The sequence below is a fragment of the Peromyscus californicus genome, unplaced genomic scaffold (assembly GCF_007827085.1).
Source record: "Peromyscus californicus insignis strain IS unplaced genomic scaffold, ASM782708v3 Scaffold_1__1_contigs__length_55948999, whole genome shotgun sequence".
Classification (NCBI taxonomy): domain Eukaryota; kingdom Metazoa; phylum Chordata; class Mammalia; order Rodentia; family Cricetidae; genus Peromyscus; species Peromyscus californicus.
In genome coordinates this window covers 47,484,459-47,496,830 of record NW_026294492.1, presented here as the reverse complement: position 1 = coordinate 47,496,830, position 12,372 = coordinate 47,484,459, and positions in this window count along the sequence as shown.

The window sequence follows — 12,372 nt, the reverse complement described above, 5'->3', positions numbered from 1 at the left end:
GAACCAGGGAAAGAAACACACCCTGGACCTGGGACCTGAGCCAGAGAAAGAAACACTTTATCCCTGAACCCAGAACCAAAAAAACATACCCTGACTCTGAAACCAGTGCCAAAGAAACACACTTTATCCCTAGAATCAGAGCCAGTGAAAGAAATATGCCCTGGCCTTGGAATTAGAGCCAAAAAGCTAAGAAAGGCCAGTGAAAGAAACAGTTTGGCTCTGAGATCAGGGCCATCTCTGCCCCTAACCCACAAAACTAACCAATCCCTGAGCAGAAAAAACTAACCAATTCCTGGACAGAAAATCTTCTCCCTGAAGAAACTCTGCCCCCAAGAGATCCTATATAAACCACTCTGCCTGTTCAGTTATGGGCTGTTCTTTCCCACCCTGGTAGAGGCCGCCACTCTCCTGGACTCCGTCCCAATTAAAATCTCTTTCTCAAAAGAGTTTTGGGTGTGAAGATCTTCATTCACTAGCACAGAGAAGAAGAACCTTGCTAAGACGTCCCTTAGTGGACTAAGCAGAAAAAACCTTGCAGAGATGTCCCTTGGGGGCTGAGCAAGGCAGGGCTGAACAGAAGAACCTTGCTGAGACATCCCTTAGGGGGCTGAGCAAGGTGGAGCAGAAAAAGTAACAACTTTTTGAAGCCGGAGGAGATTGCTACATTTCTGCAGGGGTTTCCCCTTTAGCAGAGTGAAGCAAAAGAAGCAACATCTCTGGCCAGAGAAGAAGCAGAGCTCTGCTGGAAGCCCCCTTAAGTGGGGGCTGAGCAAAGCTCAGCTGTAGCGGCTCTCCAGGAGAGGAGCAGGACTGCTGTATCCTGCGGGGAGACCCTCCCCCACTGCATCAGGTATAGCGTGACTCCCCAACAGTCAGGGTACCTTTCCCTCCAGAGCTGAGCTGTCCCATTGCAGCTCCAGCTGTCAGAGCTGTCCTGGGAGCTTGAGGTATCTGGGATACCTTTCCTTCTAGGGCTGAGCTGTTCCATCCAGCTCCAGCTGCCAGAACTGTCCTAGAACCTCAAGGTGTTGCCTGACTCCCAAACAGTGAGGATACCTTTCCCCCAGGGTTGCAACACACTTGTCTACACTCTTCGCTGCTCCCTCACCTCAGCCGTGCATTGCCTTGGATCCTCACAGCCGCCTGCTCTGAGGCCAGCATCCCAAGAGTTGCTATGTGGCCTATCTCTGGATACCCCTTTCCATTGGAGCCTCAGAAATCACACTTTCTCATCTCCCCTGTAGAATTCCTCAGCTAGGACTGTCTTGGCTAGGACAGTCAGCCTCACCATGACTGCTCTTACTCTTGGCTGGGGCTTTCTGGCTTTTGGCCCATAGCCTTACCCAGAGCTATACTTTATGTGAAAAGCATTATCATCTCCATGGTTTCCCTTGGCCACCCAAGGGGATTTTTTTTTGGGGGGGGGTTGTCACCTGAGCATGATGAATGTGACAGCAGGATATGTCTGGGTATGAGAGTCTAGGGACCTCCCAAGGGTCATGGAGTTGGGGGTGAGATGGGCTTGTGTCTGGGTATGAGGGTACATGGACCTCACTGGGTTGAGAGAGTTGAAAGTAAGATGGACTGGTGTCTGGGTATGAGGGTGTAGGTATCTCCCAGGGGTCATAGAGTTGGAGATAGAATGGACTGAGTCCTGGATATGAGTGTTCAGGGACCTCACAGGGGTCATGGAGTTGGTAAATTAGCCTTGGTAAATTGGTATGAGGATGCATGGGCCTCTCTGGGGTCCTAGAATTGGAGGGCAGATGGTCTGGGGTATTGTTATGAGGTACAGCTACTTCCTAACGGCCAGGGAGTTGGGGATAAGATGGACTGGGGTCTTTGGGTGTTCTACCTCAAGCTGTCACATCCCTGTCCTCCTTCCCCAGTCTACTCTGGATTCATTTCTAGCCTGTTTTCTTGACTAAGGGGCTCCAGGCATGAGCTTCACAGAGTCAGGACCCAGGGCAATCCTGCATATCTGCTGTTTAGGCCTTCTAAGGAGCTCTGTCCGAGGCCAGCTGCCTAGCTGCTCCATTCCTTTCTGCCAGTTTATTCCAGGAAAGATTGTTGGTGTCCCTTCCCCACTATATACGCACCCCCAGGGGACAGCAAGGCTACCGGAGAGCCCCAAGCCTGCTCTCCACCTTTCTTTCCCGGGCCATAGCCTCTGCAGCAGCTACTTTTCTGTGGCTGTGATAAAATACCATGACAGGGTTAACTTCCAGAAGAAAAAGTTTACTTTGGGCTCAGTGTTCCAGCGGGATAAGAGTCCATCATGGCAGGGAGGCACGGCAGCAGGAGCAGGAATCTGAGGGCTCTCGCTGTGAACCACAATCACCAAGCAGAGAGCAAAGTGGAAGTAGGTGGGGCTTTTCAATCTCAAGTCTCCCCCCAAGTGATGTATTTCCTCCAACAAGAGCTCATCACCTAAACCACCCCAAACAGTGCTATCCACTAAGGACCAAGTGTTCAAATACTGAAACTTAAGGGGGACACTTTCTTTCAAACTACTACATTCTCCTTATATGGCACTTCTCTAAGATGGATCAGTGAGGCCTATTGCACAAGCTGGATTAGAGTATCTACCCAATCTATCATGAGCCTTTCTTGACCCCATCCTTTATCCCACACGTGGACTTTGATTCAGGTCGGTTCTCTCCTTTGGTCAACTTGGTCTCATAGCTTCATTTGCAAACAGTAGAGCTCACAGCATGCACACAAGTCCTTTCACCATGCACAGGATCCTCTGTGTTGTGAGCAGCAGTTGCTTGTGGGTAGGAACTGCCAACCTCACTGGAGCTTAGAGGTGCCCTCTGCTGTCCCTCTGGTGAAAGTGACTCTGTCTCCCCCAGTAACCACTAACTGACTGTCCCTCTGTCCCTCAAGGAAGGGTGGTGCCTCATGTGCATCTCTTCATCCATGGTGAAATGTTGAGTAATTCAAACTTCTGTCAGTTTTGTGGAGACAACCACAGCTGCAGTAAGTTCTTGAGTCTAATACCCATGTCATGTCCATAAGGCATCTTTTTGCAGCACACTACCTCATCTTTGGACATTTACATTCTTTCCACCCCCTCTTCTGCAATGTCCCCCAATTCTTGGAATGGGCCGTGTATATACATATATACCCATTTAGGGTCAAACACTTCACCATTACTTCTGCTTGGCACTTGGACCATTTGCTAGTCCCTGTATTAACCGTTATATCTCCTGTAGTGAGAAGTTACTCTGATGAGTTCTGAGCATTTAGAATGCAGTCTGGCAAATGACAATTAAGCAAAATAATAGGAGCGAGTTTCCTCCTGGGACCTATGACTGCCTTTATCATGAACTCTTGCCTAGGCCTACAGTCCAGATGTGGGTTTTTACTCTGAAGAATGCTTCACTCTAATCACAAAGCAGTTGGTTACACCCACGATTATGCTGATGTTGCATGAGAGGTTCATCCTGCCTGCAAGGTCCTTACTGTTGCTTGCAGTGAGTGTTCTCAGTTGCATATGACTTTATATGTTTTCTTTTCCCAGCACCTTCTTGCACAATGAAAGCTAGCCAGTGGTGAGGAGGCTTCTAGTTCAGTTCCCGCTTGATATCGCTGTGCCTGTGACCAAGGTGTGTGTTGTCTTCAGTAATAGAGTCTTACTATCAAGTTACTGTGGGTAACCAAGAGCAGTAGAACTATTCTTTTGGAGGTCATTTTAGGGGTCTCTAGCATCTCCATGACCAACAAATTGTTAGGAGGAAGCCTGTACCTGACCATTTTCATTAAATAACCTCTGGTGTCTGAGAGAAAGATACTATGGTGCTTTGAAAGAAAATGGTCCCCAAAAGGAGTGGCACTATTAGGAGGTGTGGCTTTTTTGGAGTATGTGTGACCTTGTTAGAGGAAGTGTGTCACTGTGGGGGTGGGCTTTGAGGTCCTCTATGCTCAAACTATTCCCAATGAGACAGACCACTTCCTGATGCCTACAAGTCAAGATGTAGGAATCCCAGCTTCCTCTCCAGCACCATGTCTGCCTGTACTCTACCATGTCACACCAAGATGATAATGGACTAAAACCTCTGAAAATGTAAGCCATCCCAATTAAATGTTTTTCCTTATAAGAGTTGCCATGGTCATGGTGTTTCTTCACAGCAATAGAAACCCTAACGAAGACAGATACCCATGGAAGGTATCTCCCCATTCAAATTCTTTTTTCCAAATTATATTTTAAAATTACAAAATGGTGTTTCCTGATGGTTTTCACATGTCCTTAGTTGTGGTTACATCTACCCTAAAGCTGACAGTCCCTCATGCGCTGTGACTTCCCAGGTGACTTTAGGTTGTGTCAAGTTTACAATTAGAGCTAACCATCATACATCCATGCACATATATGATTCTATACAGCACATACGGGTATATAAATGAGAAATAAGGAGGGGGGAGAGAAAGACACACACACAAATGCAGGGGGAGGGGAGTCCTAAGCATTAGCTTTTGCAGTGGTGATGACTGAGAACCCCACAAGGACAAGCCAGAGGACTAGAATCAATTTAGTTAAGTCTCAGAACAAAGGCTTGAGACCCCCAGGGTAGGGTGAAGTGTCAGTTATAAATGAAATGCTGGAGTACAAATGTCCGTAGCTCAAACTTTATTGTCTGAGGGCAGGAGAAGCTGAGGGTCCCAGTTCCGGAAGTAAGATCGAATTTTCCCTCCCTCTGCCTACTGTTCTACCTGGCTCCTCAGTGAACTGACAAGTGTTGCCCACACGGTCAAGAGCAGACTCTTCTGACTCAGTCTACTAACGCAAATACCAACATCTTCTGAAAACACCGTCATAGACACACCCAGGAGTCATGTGACATCAGCTACATGGGCACCCCTTAGCCCAGCCAACTCGATCCCCAAAAAGAGCCATCTCAGGAGGTGATTGTCCTGTCTTTTTCTTCCAAGACCCTCTCCTCGAGCAGGGCATGGAGGAGGTGACTAAGCTGGTGGGCATCTATTCCAGGACTTCACGACCTGCATGAGCTTGATAGTTCCCATCATCGCTCTGTGCCACGCCAGCATCATCCAACTGGTCCTCAGTGCCTCGGGTGCACACAGGAGCTGGCAGTGGTGTGGTTGTGGGAATCTGAGGGCATCTAGTCCCCGCCCCCATGCCTCTGTGTGCCCCCCCCCTCACAGTAGCCCAGTCCTTCCTCCCCTTGCCTGCTTCAGCAGTCCTGCTCTGTCTTTCACAGGCTCACCGCCCCTGTTGTAGTTACCTTTCCATTCCTGTAATAAAACACACAGACCAAAAGCAATTTGGGGATGAGAAGGATTTATTTGGCTTACACTTCCAGGCCACAGTCTGTTATTGAGGGAATCCAGGCAGGCTTGCATGCTTTTTCACACAGCATTACCCCAAGCCAGGGAACTCACTCAGAGCCAAGGAAGTAGGTAAGGAATTGTAGAGGAGGAGGCTGCTTGCTGTCTGACTTGCAGCTGGGCTTATGTTCGTATAGTTTTCTTACACAGTTCAGGAGCACCTAAGTGTGGTACTGCTCACAGATGGGCTGGACCCTCCTGCATCCAATGACAATCAAGATAGCCCCCTCCCGACAAGCCCACAGGCTGATCTGAGCTATGCAATGCCTCAGTTGAAACTCTCCTCACAGATGACTCTAGACTAGTGTTTCTCAACCTGTGGGTCGTGGCCCCCTTGAGGGTCAGATGACCCTTTCGCTGGGGTCGCCTGTCATCATCTGAAAACAAAGATATTTGCATTCTGATTCATAGCAGTAGCAAAATCACAGTTATGAAGTAGCAATGAAAATAACCTTAACCTTATGGTTGGGGTCACCACAACATGAGGAACTCTTTTAAAGGGTCACAGCATTAGGAAGGCTGAGAACCACTGCTCTAGACTATCAAGTTGAGAGTTAAAGCTAACCAGGACAATGTCATGTCATTTCCCTCTTCACCCACTTCTGTCACCTCCCACCCATCTCAGTGTTATTGGAACCCCTGGCATGACAGGAGGCCACAGTACAAGTCCCTGGGGAAATAAACAGCTAAAGGTTGAGAAGGGAGATCTGTATAAAAGGAGCGGAGGAGTTGGGCTGCGATGCTTGAATGGGGTGAGCTCTCTGCGGGTTCAGCAGGGAGAATTCCTGGAGGAGGAGACATGACCAGACCAGACATAACCAGAGGCCAGAACAGTGAAGAAGAGACAGAGCCAGGCCTCTGGAGTGATGGCAGCTCTGAAGCCATCGGTAGGAATGTTCACAGCAGGAGTGGACCACGCAGCGGCAACAACGAGAGGGCTGTGGTAGGCGTGTGATAGAGCCTGCTGTTTCCACATCACCCTACTCCATGTGACGCCCACTGTATGCGCTTTGCTCATCTGAGACTATGGCTCTAAGACAAAAACTGCTGATGCTGGATTATTTGCCAGGCAATTCTGTGTCTCTGTCATTTGTGAGTGGTGGAAACTCGTGCCATTTGGTTGAAGAAAAGAAAGGGAGTGTGTTACTGACTATAGAGTCCAAAGAAGATGATCTTCAGGCATAGTTGGATCCAGCTTTCAGGCAATGACATCAGAATCTGTGTCCTCTCCACACCCACCTACCTTCCTCTGGGGACTCAAGAATAAACAGAGTTGTCACCTGTGCCCAAGCATCGCTGAACACCAGCAGGGGGAGCTGAGGATCAAGTGGTCTTGGTCAAGGAGGCCTGGGGGTGTCTGAACCAAAGATCCCTGACTTCTTTAGCTGACCACAAGGCCTATGGTGAGGGTGATTCTTCTCTTGCCTAGCTGGATCATTTTCTGAGCAATAGGAAGTCAAGAGGAGGTGACTGATTAGGAGAGGGACCAGGATGAAGGTCAAGGCTGAGACTTAGGTTCTCAGAGGCAAATCATTAGCTGTGCTACACATCACCACATTGACCCCCATTGTAATCTCCTCATATGTCCACCTTCTCTTACCTTTGGATTCTTCACTGCTTTTGTGGAAACTAGATTACTATGCTTAGTAAACATAACAGGCATGGCATTTTTGTTGTCGTATTTGAGTTGGGATCTCACTATATTTCCCTGCATGGTCTCATGTGCCCAGCTTTAAAAGCTCCTCCAGCCTCAGTCTTCCATAGCTGGGACTAGAGCCTAGGCAACACAGTACGGGGCTGTTCTGTAATGTGTCTGGTCACATGGCATCAATTTTCTCTACTGAAAAGATGGTAAGGATGGAAAACACTCCGTTCAGCACTATGGTCAGTGGGTGTATCTGAATTTCCCACTCCGTGGCTGTAGGGGGGCATCTCAAGAGTCTCAAGACAGGATCCATGACTGAGAATGTCTTTCTGGCATTTATAGACCAGTGGAGAGCCGGGATTATTAGTGGTGTTCAAATAAGAAAGGGACACTGGATGGCTGGGCACGTAGTTTAATAATAGAGCCGTTGCTGAGCATTGGTGAAGAAGCCCTGTGTTCAGAACCCATGCACTGTATTGAAAACAGACCAACACATGCGAACATGTGAAGGTGTTTGTGTATGTGTGTGTGTGTGTGTGTGAATGTTCAGTGAAACTCTGTATTCTTTAGCCTTTGTGTCTGTCACTGGGACCTGATACTTGATAGGAACAACTCATCAGAGAAAGAGTTTATTTTAGCTCAAGGCTTATGTCTACCACTGAGTGGGAGGCATGTTGGCAATAGTGTGAGGTGATGGCTGTTCACATGGCCTGGGCAGTTCCTGGACTAGAAGAGTGAGCAGGCACAATCTTCAAATACCAGCCCCATTCACTTACTTCTACCAGCTAAGCTGTATTAGTTAGGGTTCTCTAGAGAATGAGAGCTGAGAGAATGGTGTGTGTGTGTGTGTGTGTGTGTGTGTGTACGATTTATTGCTGTGGTCTGACTATTCCAACAATGGCTGTCTCCAGAAATCCAATAGTTGTTCAGTCCACAAGGTTGAATGTCTCAGATGGCCTTCAGTGTACACAGGAATCCTGAAGAAGTAGGCTGTAAGGGAAGAGAGGGACAAGCAGGCAAAGTCAAGGGCTTCCTTCTTCCATGTCTTTTATATAGGTTACCACCAGGAGGTATAGCCCAGGTTTACAGTGAGTCTTCAGACCTCAAATGATACAGATTTAGGGTAGGTTTTCCCACCTCCAATGATCTAATCAAGAAAAGTCCCTCACTGGTGTATCCATCAGCCTGGGTCTAAGAAAAGTCCCTCACTGGTGCATCCAGCAGCTTGAGTTTTAGTTAACTCTAGATGTAGTCAAGTTGACAACAAAGAATCGCCATCATATAGGCTCCACCTTCTCAATGACCTACAGCCTTTAAGATAGTGGGTTCCACAAGCTGAGGATGCTAGATAATGGGGCCTGCCCTTTATTTGTTGGAGGTGGTCACTCTAAGAGGCCAGGACTCACATCCTGAAGAAACTAGGCCCTACCCTGTCTAGCCTTCAACTTCCTCTCTTTAGGACAGAGCTAAGAAAGCATGGCACACTGTGGCCCGACAGCCCCTAATTCATGGCGCCCCTTCCCTTCATGCTCTCCGTCACCAAAGCTATCCTAGGCCGACACATGTGATGTAGCACTTCCCACCTCTTCCTGAACATATGTAAAGGTCAGAAATTTTTCTTTGTTCAGACTTTTCTTAAGGCCCATCCCTGTGCTCCCCTGTTCATGGCGGCCATCTTTCTTACTTTCACTTTACCCTGCACCGCATAATGAAGTTCCTCTCCCTGTCTTACAGAGAAGCCTTTTAAGGCTTTTAAGGTCTGCGTCATGTTGTCTCTAATATGCTGTACTGTTTTTAATGCTCTCCCACCTCAAGGCCTGATCATGCCTCCCATAGACACAGTGCCCCTTTCCCCTAATAAAGTTCATTTTTGAAGGGTAATTCTGCTTCAGCTCCTTTCCTGAACTGACTTTTCTATCAGGTACCAAACGTTTGACATATGAGCCTGTGTGGGTGGTTCACACTCAAACCGTATCACGCCCTACTCACAATTTCCAAATGGTGGAAGCAACACAAACACCACCCTCAGATGAATGAATGGACACAGGCATTGTAGTCACACAATGGGACATTCCTCAGCCATAACAGGAACAATCCTGACAGGTGCTGTAACATGGCTGAGCTTTCACATTACATGGTGTCACAAAAGCCAGACTCAAAGACACATATTATGACTCCTTTTATATTTAGAGTAGATAAATCCATAGAAACAGAAAGTATGCGGGTGGTTGATAGGGCTGTGGGGAAGAGGAAGGAGGAGTGACTGCTTATTGGAATAGGATTCCCTCATGGGCTGATAAAATGTCTTGGAAATAGATGGTGGAGAAGGTTGCATGTCATTGGGAAATACTAAATGCCACTGAATTGTACACTTCATGTTCATGTTATATGGCCTCTACTTCAAAAAATTATATTATACATGGTTTTTGTTGATTTGAGTTATGCACATAAACTGTTGTGAATATAACACCAAATGGTTTTATGAGTCATCTTTAAGATCTTTTGGGGAAGCGTTGAGGCCATGTTATTATATTATTAGTTATTTTTAACTTACCTGATTTTTGTTTGGGGATATCCTTGTTATTGGTGTATTTATTTTAAAGATTTCTTTTTTAAACATGTGTGTGTGTGTGTGTGTGTGTGTGAGTGTGTGTGTGTGTGTGTGTGTGTGTGTGTGTGTTTCTTTTGCTGTTATAAGACATCATGATCAGATAACTTATAAAAGAAAGCATCTAATTTGAGGCTTGTGGTTTTGGAGTATAGATACTGTTTCATGATATCAGAGCAAAGGCATGATGGCAGAAACAGCTGAGAGCTTATGTCTTGATCCACAAGTTGGAGACAGAGAGACATACACACTGGGAATGCTGTGAGTCTTTTGAAACCTCAAAGCCATCCTCAGTAACACACCACTACCAACAAGGCCATACCTCCTAATCCTTCTTAAAGTTACACCTACTTGGAGACCAAATATTCAAATATATGAGCCTATAGGGCATTTCGTTCAAACTACCACATTCCACTCTCTGGCATCCATAGGCATACAGCCATATAGTAATGCAAAATGCATTTAGTCCAACTTTAAAGTCTCCACAGTCTTTAACAGTCTTAAATGCAAATCCAGAGTCCCTTCTAAGACTCAAGGCAATCTCTTAATAGCAACCCCTTGGAAAATCAAAAGGCAAACCATATACTTCCAATACAGAAGGGCACAGAATATACACCACCATTCCAAAAGAGAAGAATAGTGGCAGAGTGAGGAACACTGGGTCAGAGGAAGATGAAAGCCCAGCAGAGTAAACCCCAAGTCCTGTAGCTCTGTGTCCAGTCAAAGGACTTAGATAGTTGTTCAGGTCTTCCACTCCTTGCAGCTCTGTTGACTGCAGCACACTTCTCTCTCTTGGGCTGGCTCACTCATTGTCTGCAGCCTTCATTGGTGGGTAACACATGGCTGTGGCATCTCCAACATCCTGGGGTTTCCAACACAATGCAGGTTTCATGTTCAGAGCTTCACACAATGGCCTCTCAGGGCTTCCATGAAGAGACTCCTTTGCCACATGCCTGGCCTCAGTGGTTTTCCATAACCATGGAGGAAGATTTCACAAGCCCTTTAGTTCTGCATCTTTCTGGACTCTGCCTGAAACTGCCCCTTCCCCGCCCTCATTGAATTACATTTGCATAAACTTTGATTTCTAGTTATTTTTTAGGTGGAGGAAATCCCTTGGACCTTTCTTTTTCACATTGTAGGATTAGCTGTGTGGAGTCTTGCCCCAGGACACTACTTCCTTTACTCCGTTTAGCACCAGGCCTTTCTTTTAACGTTTCATCTCTTTGAGCACAAGACTTGGCTCCGACATTATATTTCCTGGAGCTCTTTTCCTCCTCCAATTGTACATACTGTATTTATTTTGCCCTCTTTGCTCTTTTTCATTATAGACTACATAAGAATGATCACTAATAACCAAGTGACTTAGCCAACATTAGGCTATCTTGAAATTTCTTCTGCCAATGAAATTAGTTCAAAACTTTTCAATTCAGCATCAGGCAGATTCTTAGACAAGGGCAAAAAGCAGCCACATTCTTTGCCAAGGTCTCATAAGAATGGTCTCTAAGCCAGTTGCTAATATTGCTTCCCGTCTTAGGCCGGGCGGTGGTGGCGCACGCCTTTAATCCCAGGACTTGGGAGGCAGAGGCAGGTGGATCTCTGTGAGTTTGAAGCCAGCCTGGTCTACAGAGTGAGTTCCAGGAAAGGTGCAAAACTACACAGAGAAACCCTGTCTCAAAAAAAAAAAAATATTGCTCCCCTCTTAAACCCTTTAAGCCAGGCTTTATAGTCCACATTGTTCTCAGGGCTACCGTCTTCCATGCTTCTGCTAGAATGACCCATTAAGCCCTGCTTAAAGCATTCAACCACCTTTCTATTCCAAAGTCACAAAGTATTTCATATTCCTCAAAAACAAACAAACAAACAAACAAAAAAACACAAAAACCAGGCCTGTCATAGCAATACACCATTCCTGGCACTAACTTTTGTCTTAGTTACTTTTCAGTTGTGAACAGACACCATGACCAAGACAACCTATAGAAGAAAGCGTTTATTAGGGTTTATAGTTTCAAAGGTTAAGTCCATGACCATCATGGGGGAGAACATGGCAATAGGCACTCATGGCACCAGAGCAATAGCTGAGAGCTTATGTCTGATCCACAAGCAAGAGGAGGCAGATAGAGGGAGAGCTAAGTGAGAATGGTATGGACTTTTGAAACTCAAAGCTCTCCCCTAGCAACACACCTATTCCAACAAGGCCACACCTCCAAATCCTTCCCAAACAGTTCCACCAATTGGAGACCAAGTATTTAAACACATGAGCCTATGGGAGCTGTTCTCATTCAAACCAACACAGTGGAGGAGGGACGATCATTTTCTCTGTTGGTCTCAACTTTGGATTCCCAACCCACACTTCTGCTACTCTCTCCAGCATCTTCTCTACTTTTGCCTACTCACCATGTGGGCCTCGTCCACTGTGTCCTAAAGTTTCTTTGGCCTGGTCCTTTTATCTCTGGATCTGAAACACTCAGAGCACTTTTGTGGGGGCTGCACTTGGTCCACACTGTTGGGAGCAGTGTGAAGCACCATGTGCCAGCAGCTTGCCTCCTCCTTTGCAGAGGAACTCCTGTATCAGCTTTGCAACATGTCCTTCAGCTCTTACTTGAGTAGGCCTATTGTGTTTTTAATCTGTTTTTTTTTTTTCCACCTGCCCTCACAGCCAACAGCTTCTAATCCCTTTGAGTCAGTATACCCTTTCGAGTAGTCTTGTAGGACATGGTCATCTGAGCAAACAGCTCCTACAGTCATTAGATCCGCTGTGCCTTCTAGCAAG